Raw genomic sequence first — 20,133 nt, 5'->3', positions numbered from 1 at the left:
TCGTCTTTCCAAGCAAGAATATAAAATATCTTCTTCTCATTCAGCACCTGCAGATCAGCTTGAGACAAGTTCACTAGATGCATTGGATCATATACTCTCAGCAGCTCTTGTTCATCTTCGTCCTTCATTACTGCTTCAGCTGTTTCACAATCTACATACCACCACTTCAGATCTTTCAGCACATCCTTGGGCATTTGTTTCATCGGCACTTCTTTTAAACACCGGATCGGCTTATACTTCATAATCATCCAAGGCTTGCCATCTGCTCTCATCCCTCTATCTTTATCTTCAATAAGTTTTCCTTTCTGTGGTTTCAACAGCTCGAACTTCTTCTCTTTTATACTTTCTTTCCAAACAATCTTTCCAATGACTCTAGCCATGTTATCATCACTCCTGTTTATTAACCCCAATCTGGCTAAGTCCTTCACTTCACACTCTGGCAATGTATTCAACGATCTCAACAGCCTTTTGAAGTACTGAACACCATCATACCTCTTAATCACAAAGAGCCTCAACTGCTCATCATATATCCAGCATATAATCCCCTTTCTCGATTCAGCATAACCTCTAATGTTGTAACTTTTCTTGAACATAGTAGGGACCGCCGGTTTCTTCGTTTTTACAAACCACTGAGCATAGCCTTCTTTCCATCTTGGCTGCTCTTCCCATTCCGTCTCATCACTTCCCATATCTTTACTCATATCTGCCTTATCAACATCCGGAATCTCATGCTCAATATTCTCCTCTACAATCTCTCCCTCTTCAATCTCACTATCAATAACAATCTCAGCACCAATCTTCTCTATCTCTTCAACTGGTAATACATCATCATCACCTATAAACTCATCATCCATCTCCTCAACATCCACGACCACCACCTCATCACCTGTACCGCCCGCTGCACTTGTTGACTCCCCCTGAGATGTGGAAGTCCCAAGAGCTTGTTCAGTTCTTGGCAACTCTCCACCTGCACCTTTCAATGCTTTTGGATCATCGTCTCGATCATTTCGCTTCTTAGTCCTCAGCTCATCGCCTTTACAGCTCGTCTCCCCCTGATATGCCAAGAACTCCTTCAAAGCATCAATGATTTTGCCATGTTCTATAAGCAGGGATGACTGTATCTGATTCTCTGCAACGAGGCGCTGAATAGCATGGGTCTGGATAAGATTTACCCTTGATAGTTCTGCCACGACCCTTTCAAGTGCTGCTATTCGTTTAGTGTCGGATAAGGTTGCATCAAAATCAAACCTCAGATGTGATATATCTTGAGTGTACTGAGGAGGGATTTCCAATGTAACCGGGACCTCAGAAGTAGGCGTAAACGTAACCGCAGGTGGTATCGTAACTGACAACCCTGCAGTCGCTACAACCGTCGACTCAATAAATCTTGCCATGACCTCCGTTGGAGTGAGAGTTGGAGGTGGCAAAGATACAATCTCCGGAGTCGATAGTTGGAATGTAGTGGGTGGGAGGCCGAATGAGGATGAGGTAGCCACCACGGAAACGTCCGTGGCGCTTGGCCTTGTAACTGGCTACGATGAAGGTACAATAGTCATACCGGACAGTGCGGGTGGAGTGAAACGAACCACCCTTGAGCTCTCACCAGCTCCTGAACCTGCACCTGTCAATCTGCGAACCAACTGATGTACTTCTTCCTCATAATCTGACTCGCTGTCATCATCGGTTCTCTTCCTTTTCCCATGAATTCGTTCTTGAGTTACCAAAATTCGTCTCGCTTCAGCCACATCATCATCAGAATCAGAATCAGCCACCGTTGTAGCTGTCCTAGTCACATTCACACTCGAAACCCTTTCAACTGAGACTTGCACATTTTCCTCTGGATCAACCCTCTCCATATCAAAGAATCCTTGACCGCCAAACGCAGCATCAAGGTCTACATTCTCCTCCGGTGACACAACAGGAGCAGCAGGTATAGCTTGAGGTGCTCCAGCCTGTTGTGGTTGAGGATCCCGAAACTCGTCCCCACGAGCTGGAACATACTCCGGGTTGATCAAGTACCCGAATAATGGAGTATGTCGAGGACAGAGCTCAGGTTTGCTCCTCGCACTGGAAGATCTGCGTTGGGCGAAAATCCTTTTGCTGACAGTTTCTACATATCTGATTGGGCGGCGCTGAGGTAGCGTTGGAGCAACGTGATTCAAGATCATCTGAATGAATCTTGGATACATAAGAAATCTCTCACGCGCCACCGCTCTTCTCTGACGATCTATCTCGTAGAAGACCATCTGACTAAAGCTGTAACGCTTATTGTAAGTCAGAGCAGTCATCGCCGACTGCATGGTCGCGCCCATCCCATCAGTACCAGCCTTTCTCCCTGACATGCACACTATCATCACATGCATGAGAAAGCGCCACTGGTCGAGCAAGAACCCCTTGCGTCTCTGAGTGTCCCCCAAGGGACCAGAGTATCCCATTCTCAGAAACGCTCCATCACGGAATGGAGCCACAAAATCTGTCGAATCGTCTCTTGTTTCATCTCCGAACCGCAAAGCCGCCCAGATCTGTTCAGATGAGAACTGAACAATCTGATTGTTGACCGTTGCTCGCATAACCGGGAGCTCGACTCGACAGTCATATTCCACTGTCTGCCAAAAATCCTCAATGTTTGGCAAGGATATCGGCAGTGTTGTGGTAATCGCGTGGAATATACGTGAGCGGAGAAGAAATGTGATGATCTCGCGGGAATCATCAACACCGCTCGCATCCGGGTCTAATGTTATGTACATGTTATGGCCTGGGAAAAACTGTCGTTGGTTGTCTCCTCCGTCATCACCACCTGCACCACCTGCTCCAGCTACAACAGCCATTTCTGCAAAAAACAGGCTAAGTTAGATAAACGTCAAGGCAAATCACAAGTTCGCCTCTTACCATGAGCGAAGTTATAATTTATTCTGTATAGGCGAAGTTAGAGGTGGGGCGAAGTTGGGAACAACTTCGCCTCAACTTGAACTTCGCCTGTTAACAGTTAATTAAAATTAAAAGGGCCAGGCGAAGTTAATGATAACTTCGCCTAACCACAAGTTCGCCTCATATACTGTTACATAATTAATTATCAGGCGAAGTTAAACCTTAGGCGAAGTTACGGATAACTTCGCCTAACCTGTAACTTCGCCGAATATGAATCGGCAACAGCTTAATCTGTTCAATCGACGTGTAGTTGGTGAATTTGGAGATTACGGATCTCGTAGAACATGTTTTTAAGACGATCTAGACGTCCAAGTTGATTACGACCACGTAATAACAAGTTTGAAAATTGGGTGTTAAGGTTTCGAATAAACAGGGTCGCGTATCGGGTCGAAACGACCTTTGATTAACCTTAATGAACGTGATTATACGAAACTACAACCCGACACACCTTTAATCACGGATTAGAACTGGAAAAATGAACACAGATGAATCGAGATATAAGTTCGCTTAGGGTTTCAGAAGATAAGTTCGCCGGTTTATGAAAATAATGAACAGTTTGACCTTAAAACTTCTTTATATAGGGTCAGAGTTATACCAGTGAAGTTATGGATAACTTCGCCTATTGCAGGCGAAGTTATGCACAAGTTCGCCGATATTAAACTTTACAAAACAAACCCCTATAATTTGAACAATTTGCAATTAAGTTTTAAAACATCCTTTAAAAAGTTAAATGATACGATCAAGACCAAGTAACCAGGTATAAAATCATACAACTACATAAGTAAAAAAGAATTTTAACAATAAAGTACACGGGATCAAATTTCAGTCTCAACAAGGACCACTATGTTTTAGAAAATATCCGAACAGGAATCATACTAATTAAGTGACTGTCACACAGATACGTGTTCAGCTGTATTATGACATAAAGAAACAGGTTGTAAGCAGGTAAATAACTTAAAATGGTTTTCATCGCTTCTGTGATACGGGTTAGGTTCAATTAAGCTCAAAACTTAAATGGGCAACAACTCAGAGATTATGATGCCTCCTATATATTCTCAAAGCGTATTTGGCTTTCCCCAAGTCACCCCGAGTTGACCTCGACCCGTAGTGTCTGATTAAATAGTAAGTACACTTCGATCTTTAGACTCTTCATCCCGTTCTCTTTCTTACATCTTGATTGAGAAGTATGAACATTATGAACTCTAGAATGTCTCAATAACACACCCTTTTTTTTTAAGTATTTACACAACTTCAGAGTAGTAAACAACTGCAAGTCCCGAATCTGGATCACTGCAGTTTCTTGACACGCTATCTTCACGGGAATCAGAACACTCACCGGTTCGTGTATGACTGGGTAATCGCTTTTCTGCCTATCATTCGGAAAGATATATATGGAGACATACACAACTTTTAAGGAGTTTCCACGTAAAATCGAGTAGATTTAGTTAGTATCACTTCTACTTTTACGCACCATAAGAAGCTACCATGACATACAATGACTGTTCTAAAGTCTTTTAGGCCTAATAACTTCACTAGTTAAGCACACAGAATCAGTATATCTATCACTTTCCAAGGTTGGATCAATTTTCTGTTAAATATAGTAAAGGAACTTCTTACGAAGTAGTAGACTTGAAAAATAATTTCATCTCCCGAAAAAAATTTTAAGTTCTATCGCCCCGATCAAATTGAAGTTTTCAGGTAAACGACTATCCTGAAGATCCAATGGATCAGCTGGACCGACCACATACAAGTATGTGTCCTTCTAACTAAGTATGATCGACTAATTTTCAGCGAAAGAATAAAAACACATAATAAACCGCCCCGGTCACTTTCAGTCATCTGGTTAATGGCTATCCTTATATTCTACAAGTAGAAATGAGGACCAAACATATCCGTAGATATGTCCTTCAAACTGAGGCAACCGACATAATTCTAAGCGATAGTGATGTTTTTTTTTTTTTTTTTTTTTTTTTTTTTTAACAAAAAACACAAAACACGGTTACTCGGGATTGATCATCCCATTTAGCTCAACAAGGTTTTGAAAACGATTTTTGTCAAACGCTTTAGTAAACAAGTCAGCGAAATTATCTAATGTATCAACCTTTTCGAGCACAATCAGTTTCTTCTCAGCACAATCCCGTATAAAATGATGACGGATGTCAATGTGTTTAGTTTTGCTATGCTTTACGGGATTGTTAGTTACTGAGATAGCAGCAGTGTTATCTATGCAAATAGGAGTATGAGTGAAATTCAGACCATAATCGCGCAATTGCTGTTGTATCCAAAGAACCTGGGAGCAGCAGTTCGATGCTGCCATGTATTCTGCTTCACAGGTTGAAATGGCGACTGAGGTCTGCTTCTTGCACTGCCATGACACTAATCTGCCTCCAAGAAACTGACATCCACCTGTTGTTGACTTCCGATTCTGATTGCACCCTCCATAATCAGAATCCGTGTAGGCGACCAACTCCAAGTCTCCTCCTCTCGTGTACCACAACCCCAGCTTAGGCTTACCTTTGAGATACCGCAATATCCTCTTCACACCCTTCAAGTGAGATTTCTTTGGGTTTGCCTGAAAGCGTGCACAAAGACAAACTGCAAACATAATATCAGGTCTAGAAGCAGTTAAGTACATTAAAGAACCTATTATTGCCCGATATTGGGTTGGGTCCACGTCTGCATCACTGTCTGAATCAGCACCCAATTTATGGTTGACGCAAACTGGAGTATCAAATGGAGTGCTGTCCTCCATCTTGAAGCGTTTGAGAACGTCATGGACATACTTAGTCTGATGAATGAACATCCCATCTTTCTTCTGATCAACCTGCAGTCCTAAAAAGAAAGTTAGTTCACCCATAGCACTCATTTCAAACCTCTTTTTCATGACGGCTTCAAATTCCTGACACATGGCGACTTTTGATGCAGCGAAGATGATGTCGTCCACGTAGACTTGCACCAGAAGAAAGTCGCTCCCTTTTCTCTTAAAGAACAGTGTGCCATCAATCTTTCTCCTTTCAAACTCATTCTCAAGCAAGTAATCGGATAGTGTTGAGTACCAGGCACGAGGGGCCTGATGTAGCCCATACAGTGCTTTACTTAGCTTGTATACGTGATCAGGAAAGTCTGGGTCAGGAAAACCCGGAGGTTGCTCAACGTACACAACCTCATCGAAATACCCTCATCTCCTTGTGTGCAGCAAATGCCAAAAACAATCGAATGGCTTCCAATCTCGCCACAGGAGCAAACACCTCATTGTAGTCAATCCCCTCTTGCTGATTAAAACCTTTTACAACCAGCCTCGCCTTGTTCCTGATAATAATCCCTTTCTCATCTCTCTTGCATTTAAAAACCCATTTGGTGCCAATCGCATGCACATTCTTCGGTTTTGCAACCAAGTTCCATACCTCCATCTTTTTGAACTGGGCTAACTCTTCTTGCATGGCTTCGACCCACGAGCTGTCCTTGAGAGCCATTTGATAGTTCTTTGGTTCAATCTGGCTGATGAAGCAGGTGTACAAGCATTCGTTAATTATGCCCGTATCTTTAATGCTTGTGTAAACACAGGTGTGCTCATTCAAGCTTTGTCTTATTTGTACACCGTCGGACAGATCACCTATCACATTCTCCAAAGGGTGATTTTTGTGAACTCTCGTAGTCGGAACCGAAACGACTTGCAGATTGTCTTCCAGGTTCGAAGGTAGCTCATCAATGGGTGATTGTTGTTGAGAGTGAAACGGATTGAAGAATTCCTCTTCTGTAGAGGCAGCAGGGGTATCGACAGTATTTGACGAGGAAGGCTGACATTCATCGTACAGCGGTCTTTGCACAACATTGTCTTCCTCATCGTAAAGTATCTTCGTAGCTATTCTTTCATCAACTTCTGCACAATCCAAGTAAGGTATGTTAAAAGATTTAAAAAGCCTATCATAGTCGAAAACCCCAGCGGGTCCCGTGCTTGGTTTTGGTGATTTGTAACTTGTGATATTAGTGTTACACACCACCTCAACCTTGCTGGTCGATGTATTAAAGACTCGTCTGTTGGGAGTCCCAACAACATATCCGACTAAAATACCTTCGTCGGCTATTTCACCAAATTTAGAATTTGTCTTTAATATCGAACACGGGGACCCGAATGGTTCGAGAGCACTCAAGTTGGGCTTTCTCCCATGCATAAGTTCATAACATGTTTTATTCAATATTTTAACAGTTAACACTCTATTAAGGATATAACAGGCTGTTGCAACAGCTTCAGCCCAGAACACCACAGGAAGTTTCGAATCAGCCAGCATGGTTCTGGCTCCTTCAATTGACGTTCTGTTCTTCCTCTCAGCCACCCCATTTTGTTGCGGAGTATACGGAGCGCTGTACTGGTGTTCTATCCCATTCTGTAAGCAGAAGATCTCCATCTGATAGTTTTTGAACTCAGTGCCATTGTCACTCCTGACGTATTTAACTCTTTTCCCCATAATATTCTCAACTTTGGTAATCAAATTTATTACCATCTGAACCGTTTCATCCTTTGACTTCAGGAAATATACCCATGAGTATCGAGAGAAATCATCAGTGATCACCAAGCAGTATGATGTTCCACCTAGGCTTTTTACATTCACGGGACCGAAGAGATCCATGTGAAGTAGGTCTAGGGTACTGACTATTGAATTAACCTTCTTGGTGTGATGGGATTTCTTGTGTTGCTTTCCCTTTTTGCACGATAAGCATTGGTCTTCAAAGTTGAAATTCTTCAAGGGAACACCCAGCACCAGCCCATTCTTGACAATGTAGTTCATTTTCCGAAGATGAATATGCCCCATTCTTCTATGCCATAATTCGGACTCCGATTCAGTTGCTTTTGACAGAAGACACGATTCTTCTGTTGCCATCTCAGTCGACCTCATGTCCATAATATACGTATTCTTTTCTCTTGGAGCCTTCATAACTATCCAATCCTCTGGTATCTTGAAACCAGGATACAGCACGATCGCTTCATTCTTGGTAAAGTGCACGGTGTAATCTTTGTCACAGATCTGCGATACACTCAGCAGATTATGCTTCAGTTCTTCAACGAAATTCACTTTCTCTAAAGTCATTTTTCCATTAGTCACCGTCCCAATTCCAGTAATCCTTCCACCACTCTCTCCAGAAAAACTTACTCTTCCTCCCTGAATAGGTTTCCATTCGTGTAACAAATTCTTGTTACCCGTCATGTGCCGGGAACAGCCGCTATCCACAACCCATAGATTGTTTGCAGCCCTGTTCAACTGTTCCTGCACGATTAAAGCAGAGGATTAAAATCTGGGGACCCAAGACCTATTGGTCTTGGGTCGATACATCCCGTACTTTGGCTGTCCAAAGTTAGTATCAGAATAATTTCTGTAAGTCCTAAAAGGATACCTTCTTGTAGAATGACTATGAGGCTATCCAAACCTTCGTGAATTAAATGAATTATTACATATGGTTTGGTTGTTAGCAGTGAAAAACTGAGATCGTTTTCTTTGAAAACCTGGATTAGTCCAATTTCTGAACTTTGATGAGTTTTCATTTTTACCATTATTGTACTTACTATTAGTTCTATTCTCAGTTTTTGAAGGCCTCATACCTCTGAATCTCTGCTTCAGAGGGCAATCAGCAATTAGGTGTCCTAATTGATTACATCTGAAACAACTCCTGTGTTCAACTTTCTTTTCAATAGTTGTTTTAGATGTTGAGGCTGCATTACTGCCCGTTTGTCTCACATATGGTGGGACATACGGGTTTAGTGGAGAATTCTTTTCATTTGATATATGTTCCTCTCCACGTTTTGGTAATACTGCCTCTTCTTTTGTCTCACTCGACTCGGATGACTTGTCTGAGTTTGATGAGACAGGACTAGGAACAGAAATCTTAACACTCGAAACAGGCTTACTTGTTTCGCCTTTACTAACTTCTGGTTCTTTAATAGTAACCTTAACCGGAACTGTCTGACCAAAATCAACATCAACAGATTTCTGATTACTAGGATCATAAGTATAGTTATGATTGTAAGGTGGTGGAACTTCATGATATCCAATTCCTCCCCTTTTAACTGGGGAACCTTGATCACTAACGAGGTGATCAAGTATAGCGGAGGAATTTCTAATTTGCTCAAGCTTTCTGTTAAGTTCCACCACTTTCACCTGGTGATCAGCTATCTGTTTACCCCTTTCAGTTATTAGTTTGGTTTTCTCTTCTAACACTTCATAGCTAAGATCAATTACTTGAATTTTTTCAGCTAGATTTGCTTTAAGACTTCTAATATCTTTCTCACTAGCTTTTATTTTTACCTTATAACTGTTTTCTCTAGCTTTAGTGAAATGATGATCTTCTTTTAATGTTTTAAATTGAGCATCCAAACTAACAAACTGATCAGTTATAGTTGTCAATTGTTCAGACAGATTTTCACATTTCGTACAAGGGAGTTTGGTACTTACCTCGGTGAGCTAGTCTGTCACTTCTGCCATGTAAGCTTCATTTTCTCCAGTTACTTTCTCACTTCCTGCAGTTTCGATGTTCGCTAAATTGGCCTGTTCGAACACTTCCTCAACATGCAGATTCCAGTTGTACTCCCCGTTGTGTCTGGATATCATGGCTCTATTCTCATTACCACCCCCACTCTGTTGTGTAGACCTGTTCTGACTACGTTCAACTCGTTCATTTGTGCACTCCTTAGCAAAGTGTCCATTTTGTTGACAGTTATAACATCGCACCTTTGACTTGTCAAAACCTGGTCTTTCAACAACAAACTTTCTACCTGTCTTCTTCATAAACCTCTTAACTCTTCTCACAATCATCGCCATCTGCCACTGCAGATCCATCTCTTCCAGATCATCAGCATCGATCTGATCATAGTCTTCGTCCAAAGTTGCAGGATCAACAATCTTACCCTTAATGTAATTTTCATATGAATCAATGAAAGATGCATAGAGAGCAAACTGCTGTTCAGCAGATTTAACACTCATGGGCATCTTTGAGTAGTTGTTGTTCGAAACACTTGGGGAAAAACTACTCTCGGTTGCTTGAGGTTTAGAAGCATTTGATCCACCAGCTACAAAACACACATCACCATTCATGTTGAGAGATACATGACCTTCATGTGTTGAGTTAGCGCCCGAGTCTCCCTTTGAGTAGTAAGCAGATGATTCAGACTTCGAACTTGAACTTGAGTTAACTTTTTCACCATACATTCCTGGATCCTGAACCTGATCAGTTGGTGTCTCTTTTCGAACCATGTTAAGTTCAAAAGTTCGTAGTTTGTTGACTGCTGTTTCCAAGTCATAGTCGGCAAACTCTTTGTCTTCTCTCATCAAGACAGTGTACATCTCCCATTTTGGTGGGAGAGCATCAAGAAGCTTTTCCACGATCTCATCTTCTTTGTAAGCAATGGAATAATTGCTTAGTTCTGTCATCAGATGATAATATCTAGTGATGATATCATCAAATGATTCATTCTTCAAGTACTTGAACACCGAGAATTGGGTTTTAAGTAGTTTAATCTTTGATGCACGAATCCCCACATTACCCTCAAATCGGCTTTCAAGCGCTTCCCAAAGTTCTCTAGCACTTTTATACTTCCTGAAGGTGTGAAGAATCTCTTGTGGAAGAGCCATAGTTATCGCTGCATGAGCTTTGCTTTCAGCCTCATACATTTTCTTTTCTTCTTCTTCCATCTTATTGTATTTCTTTATCTGTTCACGAACCTCATACAAGGCAGTTGGTGGAATGTAACCATCTTGAATGCACACCCACATCTTAGCATCTTGGTATTTAACATACTGTTCAAACTGATCCTTCCAAGCCACGAAATCGGTACCCTTAAGCATCTTCGGTGCCTTAGTAGCTGAACCCGCTTCCACTTCCATCTTCACCAGTTCCGTAATATTTATTGAAGTCATCTTTCACGAAACACAAAGAAACTCGAATAATAAAAATTTTATTCTTAACAGTACTGTAGGCGAAGTTGTGGATAACTTCGCTTAAGTCTTAACTTCGCTGATTCTTAACTTCGCTCCCCTTTTTAAATTCGCCTGATTCGGCGAAGTTGTGGATAACTTCGCTTGAGATAAGCGAACTTGAGAGGTAGGTGAAGTTGTGGGTAACTTTGCTTGAGATAAGCGAACTTGAGAGGTAGGCGAAGTTGTGGATAACTTCGCTTAACCTTATATCTTCGCCGAAACCCTACGAACAGTAGCGGCAACTTCGCCTGATGAACACGATGATTTTGCAGGTTTGATTTCTGGATTTTACGAGGTATGCGAAGGTGTTATGGGTTGTTTATGATGGTGGGAGGTGAGTAGGACACAAAAACTCAGTAAACTCGTCCTGCGAATAGTCAAACGGAACAATTTCTACACCCGCGTAATAATCCCGAACCACACAATCACGAGCAAATGCTCTGATACCAATTGTAGGTTCCCAGCCGGATCTACACGGAATATCTCGTTCTACGTAGGTGCGGAATCCCTACGTAAGACGTTACGAGCGTAGAAGACGATATACGTTAACACGATCAAACACACGTTACAATAAACAAAGACTCGTTGTATTGCAACTGGAAACACGTGATATCAATCACTGATTACACAAACTCGTAAACTCGTACAATACTTGATTCTATCTCATCTTCTAAGTAAGCCATAACCTAGCACCTTATAAACACGACAACTTCGCCTGGCATGTTCAGGCGAAGTTGTCACTAACTTCGCTTGGTTCACAAGTTCGCCTATATCAGCGAACTTGTGACCTAACTTCGCTTAAAACAAAATACAAATCCAACTAACTCGATTACAGACACTATATACTGAACTACTGACATCATGTACCAACAAAAAGGGCAAAAGGGGCTGGCCAGACTCGAACCCGTGACGTTTGGCCGGCTCAACAAAGAGAAAGCACACCCCTAGCCAACTGGGCTAGGGGTTTAGACGGTATAAACCTGAAACGATCAGGTTTTAAACACATACGCGAAAAGCTTAAGAACCCTATATTATCAATCGATCAATCCGCGTTATGAATGTTTAATTAAAGTTAGGGTTATCATCAAACATTGAAAGACGATCTAGATGCATATAAAAATTACCTGTTTTCGTTATGAATTGATGGTGAACTACGAACAGAACCCGGTGACCTTAGATGCGGACGAACAGTAGCTTCTAGACATGATTTAGGACAATTAGTGTTAGGGCTTTTGATCGAGATGGGTTAAGGATGGTGTACGTAGTTTTAATTGAACTAATTTACTCAATTACATGTATAACCAGAAACGGATTGAGTCGGCTAAGAAAACGAGAATTACGGATGCGATAGGTCAAGTTAACATAAATATGAACGTCGGTGGGAGTCGAAATACGCGTATAAACGACTGAAATAATCAATTCCATGATTAGGCCGAAGATTAAGGTGCAAGAAATAAAAACGGGTACACGGGTTGGGTTCAAATACAGGTTCGGGTTATGGATCTTGGGTAAAGGAAGATGGGTTATTGGATTATAATATGATTATATATTATTATATCAGATTTGCAAATTAGTCCCTGAAGTTTGAAAGTGAAAAAAATAAAGGGTTAAAGTTTAGTTTAGGGGTGAAATAGTAACATCTTGAAAGTTATATAAATATATATTAAAATGGTAAACATTAATATTAAAATAATTAAGTAACTCGATAAACGTGACATTTCATTGATTAAAATTTCCCAAAAAACGAAAACGGGTCGGGTAATATGATATTTGTTTATTATCGAAAAATCCAAGTTGTTATATCAATGATCAACTTATACGACTTCACTGTGGCAATGACTTCCTCATTCTTACGTCTCAGCGCGTCAGCGACCACATTAGCCTTACCGGGATGACATTTGATATCACAGTCATAGTCTTTAATAAACTCTAACCATCTTCTGTCTCATGTTCAACTCTTTCTGCTCGAAGAAGTACTTTAAACTCTTATGATCTGTGTAGATAGTACACTTAGTACCATACATATAATGTCTCCATATCTTTAGAGCATGCACTACTGCTGCTAGCTCTAAGTCATGCATCGGATAAGTACTCTCGTGAACTATTAACTGTCTGGACGCATAAGCTATCACTTTTCCTCGTTACATCAACACGCAACCTAACCCACGATGCAAGACATCAGTACAAACAACCAAATCCTCATCACCTTCGGGTAGAGCAAGGATTAGAGCTTGTGTAAGTCTTTTCTTCTATTCTTCAAAAGCTTCCTCCTGAAACTTACCCCAACTGAATACTACGGTCTTTTGGATCATTCAGGTCAACGGTGCAGCTATCTTAGAGAAGCCTTCAATGAATCTCCTGTAATAGCCAGCCAACCCTAAGAAACTCCGTATATCAGTCGGGTTTTGCGGAGTCTTCCAGTTTGTTATCGCCTCAATCTTACCTGGATCAACGGTAATCCCTTCTAGATTTATCACGTGACCAAGAAACTTCACCTCACGCAACCAGAATGCGCATTTTGAAAACTTAGCATACAGCTTCTGCTCCTTCAAAACCTCCATTACTTCTCTTAAATGCTTAGCATGATCAGACTCGCTCTTTGAATAAATCAATATGTCATCAATGAAAACAATAACTGATTTGTCCAACATCGGCCGACATACCCTATTCATCATGTCCATAAATGTCGCGGGAGCATTCGTTAGACCAAATGACATCACGAGGAACTCGTAGTGTCCATACCGCGCTCGAAACGATGTTTTAGAGATGTCTGCCTCTTTCACCTTCAGCTGATGACAGCCCAATCTAAGGTCTATTTGTGAGAACCAACTCGAACCTTGTAGTTGATCAAAAAAACAATCAATCAGTGGCAACTGATATCTATTCTTCACCGTAAGCTTGTTCAACTCACGATAGTCTATGCACATTCTCATACTTCCATATTTATTCTTAACGAACAACACTGGTGCGCCCCACGGGGAGACACTCGGCCTAATAAAACCTTTATCGAGGAGTTCTTGTAGTTGGGACATCAATTCTTTCATCTCGGATGGCGCCAGGCGGTAAGGTGCTTTCGCAACGGGCTGTGCTCCTGGTATTTAGTCTATCTAGAATTCTATCTCTCGCTCTGGTGGCAAACCCGGAAGGTCCTCAGGTAACACTTCTGGATAGTCGCACACAACAAGAACATCTTTCACTTCTTTTGTCTCTTTCGTAGCTTTGACAACATACGTCAGGTAGGCACCACACCCTCGTCTTAAAAATCCTTCGTCTTTTATCATCGAAATGACATTAAGCCCTGAACTTTCTTTATCGCCATAAACCGTCACTGTACCACCATCCAAGGATCTTAACCTTATCAATCTACTCTTACACTATCTGAGCCTCGAAATCAGATAGCCAATCCATTCCCAAAACCACATTGAACCCTCCCAAGGTCATAATATACAGGGTGACAGGGAAATCACGTCCCTCTAACTCTATCTTATAATCCTTAACCATTCTCAATATTCTAACCGAAGTCTCACTCGCGGTTTCTACTTTAAAAGTTTCAGGCACACGGCAACATTTTATCTTTGCTAACTTACTAAATTTCGTGGCTACAAAACTTCTATTTGTATCTGAATCAAACAATACTGAAGCAGCAATACCGTTTACTAGAAACGTACCTATCACAACATCTTGGCCTGCTCCTGAGTCAGCATGTAGGACCTAGTCCTCGGCCTTACTTGTTCAGCATCCTTCTTCTCACTTCCTCCAGCTTCACCACCGGTGAAAGCCCTTGCTAGGTGACCGGTCTGACCGCATCTATAACATGCAGGCTTTGCATTGCAATCCTGAGCAAAATGCCCCATATTTCCACATTTGTAACAAGCATTTGACCCTACCTTGCACTCCCCTCCGGGGGACTTTCCACACTTGTGACACACGTCAGAACCAGTACCCCACTTGCACTCACTAGCGTGCATCTTACCATAAGTTTTGCACGACCTCTTCTCCCACACTTTCAGTCTCTTATCCCTGGGGTTCCATGATTGGGTACCGGGTCGCTTAGCAGGAACAACCCATTTCTTCTCTCTCTTCTCTTCTAACACCACATCATCCACAACCAGATCATCGTAAACCATCTCTATGAGTTCGATGGCAGAGTCTAAAGTAGCAAGTTTACTTGTCTTGACCAAAGTGCAGACGTTCTGAGGAAGTCCTCTTATGTAGCACTTGATCCTTTTCACCTCAGTGTTCACCATATTAGGCACCAACCTAAAGATGTGGTTTAATTTTGTAGTATACTCGGTGTGTCATCTTTCCCGCCTTCAGATTCAAAAACCTAATCTCATCCCTCCCGACTTCAGCATCAGCATAAAACGTTTCATGACCATCTCCTTCAGGTCATCCCACCTCATAGCCTTAATTTCTTCCCGAGTCTTTCTCTGCTTCATCTCAGATTGACTGGGTAGCATAACCCACTGGTTGGTCAAGACGACACCCGCTAATTCGGATAACCTTGTCCATGGCGATTATCCATTGGAGAGTAGCGATTGTGTCTCCTAAACCAGTCAGCTTCGGTGGGTCACAACCTTTGAATGACTTGTAGTTACACCTACCTCGGCCTTTCCTTCTGTCATCAACTTTCACAGACCGAAATTCACTCGAGTCGCCTTCCCCATTATCGGCCTTCTTACCGTCATCCCCCGCCCTCTCGGCGGTCTTCTCATGGCTTCGAGCAGACCTTTCAGGTTTCATTTTCTTCACTGCAGCAACTACAGCTTGAGCAATGGCTACTTGAACAGCGGGGTCAAGTTGGTACCCTTCATTGTTGCTCGGATTCCATCCAGCTGCACTTCCTTCTTCCCTTATGTTAGTAGCTGATTCTACAGAAGGTTCTCGGATAATACGTGGCCTACCACGACATCCAGTACGACCTCCCTGACTGACGACCTTTCTTGCTCCAACCATTCGTATTCTATAAGGAAACACAAACGTCATCACTTAAGGAACCATTTAGTACAAGGATAGTAAGGCTAACAGATAATAACAGTGGCCAGCTGTGATTAGCTGAATACGTTACACTCTGTGTCCTATACACTTCCCTTTGTGAGTCAACTTGTGCTAGTTCTACTTCTAACAGTTAGACAATCAAACAGTTCATATAATCATATACCCCTATCTCTAGTAATTAAGCTAACTTTCTTACACATTCTTACATTACATGCGAAGTTAATCACCTACTTTACCTATACTTAGCTTGTTTAAGCGACACATGGCTTTCTTGAACTGGCATCATCTTTCTTTTCTTACTTAAGTCCCATTCTCTGTCCGAGTCTAAGCATGTAGGATGCTTAATTCTCTCGAACTTATGCTCTGATACCAACTTGTAAGGCCCCGATCCCGGTGCCCTACTTTGGCGTTGGATTTACTCATAAACACAGTTCTAAATATCATAGTTAATTAAAAACATTCGCGGAATAAATAAAACTTCAATCATTATTACAAACATCCATAACTTGTCTTTTAAAACATAACATAAATTATAGCATTCAAAACATCATGACAAATCTTCGGACGCCAGCCTCCTCAATTCTGCCATGTGTCCCTCTCAAACCAGCTGTCTCAGTCTGTTAACCTGCGTGCATACTAAAAGTCAGCAACGCTAAGTGAGTTCTAGTTAATCAGGCAACATACATTACATTCTCATACTTACGTAAATACGTATCCAAATATACATACCTTTATCTTTCCTAACATGCTTACATACATTTATTCTTTCTTCCATACTTACATACATACATACTTTCATTCATACATATACGTTTCAAAGAGCATTCCGCCCTATAACCTTCATTGATATTATTAGGGTATGTTCCCTAAATTCGCAGATATTATTAGGATCTGTTCCCTACATATGCAAATATTATTAGGGTCTATTCCCTTTTTAACCATACCTTCCATCCTTTTGATAACCATACATACCTTTCTTTATATAATCATACTTTCGTACATACTCATTTCATTACGTACTTTCATACATACATATTTCATACTAGGCATACTACACATTACTTTCCCTGTCGATACGTGCAATATTCGAAGATCGTTCACGTACTGACAAGCATTCATTCATAACATTCATACATACTACCACATCAATCATTATAGCATAAACTTACCATTTAAGGTAAGTGTATTAACGTTCACATTGAGTATGCACACAACCCCGAAAATATAACAAGGAAGTGGGGCTAGAAACTCACCTGAGTCCTGTTACGTTCACCGTTAATGGTTATTCCTTTATTTAGCTGTGCACGACTAACTGTATAAAAATTACACGTATCAGTTAACTATCACTACCCATATCGTGTTTCTAGTTTAATTTTAACCCTCAACGAACGGGGTCCGGGGGGTAGTGCCCCTGGCAGCAGGGTTTTAGGGGCGGCAGCCCCTAGCGGGGTTCAAGGGGCAGAACCCTTGGCTGGGGTTAAGCTGCCAGGTCAGCTTGGAAAAATTTTATTTTCATTAACTATTCTAAACAAATTTTCCATTAGAATTCTATAATAATATTTTATTGTTAACTCGTTAATCCTTTAAGGTATCTTTCATCAATTAATAAAGTCCAAGGGCTTCTATGTAATTAAACCATTCTTTTCTAAGTCAAGGGACCTTACTGTCATTCTTTCAAAGTCTAATTCGTTATCCAGTTCTCAAATTCTAATTCGTTATTCAGTTCTTTAACGAATGGGGGCTCATAACGAATGGACCTTAAAACGAATTGACCTTCATAACGAAGTGACCCTTGTAACGAACTGAGGGTTCATTCGTTAGTCCTCCATTAACGAATCACATAAAGAATGGCAGTTCATTCGTTACTCTTTCTTATCGAATTGGCATAGCGAATGAGCCTAACTAATGAGGGCTCATTCGTTAATTCTCGGTAACGAATTGCTTAACGAATTCTTTACACGCGCCTAGGGTTAGGTTAGAGAATGTCAGAATATTCTCTGACATTCCCTTATCCTTATACCCGCATTTCCGGCGTCGTCGTGACAGAAAAACATGCGGTGGCCGGAAAAACGTGTTTCCACACCGTTTTTTGTCTTGATCGATCCACATCCGAGCTAGGGTGACCCCTAAGCTCGTCTTTTGATCGGGTTATACCTGATTTCATCCGGATCTTGTGATTTTAACACTTGAGGGTGTCGGCTCGTCGTTTCGCGACTAGATGTAGCGGGTTTGGACCCATATAAGATCATACTATCATTACCTCAGGCCGGGATCGGTTCTTCTCTTGGTTTCAGCTGGAGAAGGAGAGAAATATTAGAGAGAGCTTAAGTGTGTGTTTTGGGTGGTGTATGAAATGGGTGAGAATGAGTGAATTAAAGGATAATTAATATATATATATATATATATATATATATAACGGGTCATGGGCTTAAGCCCATGGCCTATCTTCCTTCCTTATTAACCTAAATCCATTACCCATATTTATTTAACCCAAAACAAGCGCATCTGATAATAATTAATATTATTATTTTATAAACCGTAATAGGAAATGGGATGTTACAAGTCAACCCTTCTTAAAAGAGGTTTCGTCCCCGAAACCAAATTATTACTTAAACATGCATCTATTCTTCGACTTCCCAAGTGGCATCTGATCCCTTACTAAAGGGATAACTTTATGACGAAGTTGTTTTTCCTTGCGGTCAACAATCTCTACAGGCTGTTAAATGTAGTTAACTGTTCATCAACCTCGATGTCGACTAATGGCACATGAGATGTGTCATCAGTTAGACATTTCCTCAAATGAGAAACTTGGAAGGTAGAATGAGTTCCTTCTAACTCATCGGGTAAATCTAGCTTGTAAGTCACTTCACCCACACTATCAACAATCTTATACAATCCAATGTACCTTGGACTCAACTTTTCTCTTTGCCTGAAACAAATAATTCCCTTCCAAGGCGAGTCCTTGAGCATTACATTATCACTAACGTTAAACTCGATTAGTCATCGCCACTTATCAGCATACGACGTCTGAGGTTCTTGAGCATTTTTTATCCTTGCCTTGATTTGATCGAACCTTGACGAGGTTTCTTGCACAACTTCCAAGCTTCCAATCTTCTTCTGACCAATATCTCCCCAACATACAGGAGTTCTACAACGTCTATCGTATAGCATCTCAAACGGCAGCATACCAATATTTGAATGGTAGTTGTTGTTATAAGAGAATTCCTCCATATGCAGAAGGTCATCCCAACTTCCTCCAAAATCTAACACACAAGCACGTAGCATATGCTCAAGGGTTTGGATAGTCCGTTCAGGCTGCCCATCTGTTTGAGGATGATACGCCGTACTGATGTTCAATCTTGTTCCCATAGCTCCATGGAACTTCTTCCAGAATCTTGAGGTGAAACGAGTATCTCTATCAGACACTATCGATAACGACACTCCATGTTTAGCCACAACTTTCTTTATGAACACATTTGCTAACATTTCTGACGAGATAGCCTCTCGTATAGGCAGAAAGTGAGCACTTTTCATCAAGCGGTCCACAATCACCCAAATGGTATCATGATATTTAGCTGTACGAGGTAGCTTAGTTATGAAATCCATGGTGATATGTAGGGCGGTCCAAACCGCCCGTCGCTCGAACTCGCTCTTCGCTCGCTCGAAAATTGCTTGGAAACTGCTCGCTCGCTTTTTCGCTCGATTGTAAATGAGCCGCTCTGCTTGGTTCGGTTTGTAAACGAGCCAAGCAACAAGAAAGGGTCCGCTCGGTTTGGTTCGGCTCGAATGTTTTTTAGTTTGTTTTACTATATATATGTACATATAATTATTATATAATAATACATACATATGCAGGTATTAATTTATTAGTGAAGAGATGTAATTATTTTATACGTATACTGAATATTGATATTGCAATATTGAATAATATTTAATTTACTTATATTTAGTGTTACTTCAAATATTAAAGAAATAAAGGTAATAATGTAGGGTACACCACACAAACCCTAAATTTCATAATACAAGCCCTTCCTCTTCATCCACAGCCACGCCGCCAGATGCCCAAAATTCCATTCCGGTCCATCATCAGGGCATCACCCTCTCTATACATATTGTCATGGTCCATGCCACGGCTCCACTCCTATCTATCCACGTCACACATCATTGAATCATAGAACCATAATCGCTCGCCGAAATTGCTTGCTAATGGTTAATCAGAGGCCGCTCTCCATTATAGAGT

The sequence above is a fragment of the Bidens hawaiensis genome, unplaced genomic scaffold, assembly GCF_021521415.1.
Source record: "Bidens hawaiensis isolate Kalapana, Puna unplaced genomic scaffold, B.hawaiensis_p1.1 tig00003506_1, whole genome shotgun sequence".
In the NCBI taxonomy this organism is placed as follows: Eukaryota; Viridiplantae; Streptophyta; class Magnoliopsida; order Asterales; family Asteraceae; genus Bidens; species Bidens hawaiensis.
This window is presented reverse-complemented; position numbering follows the sequence as displayed.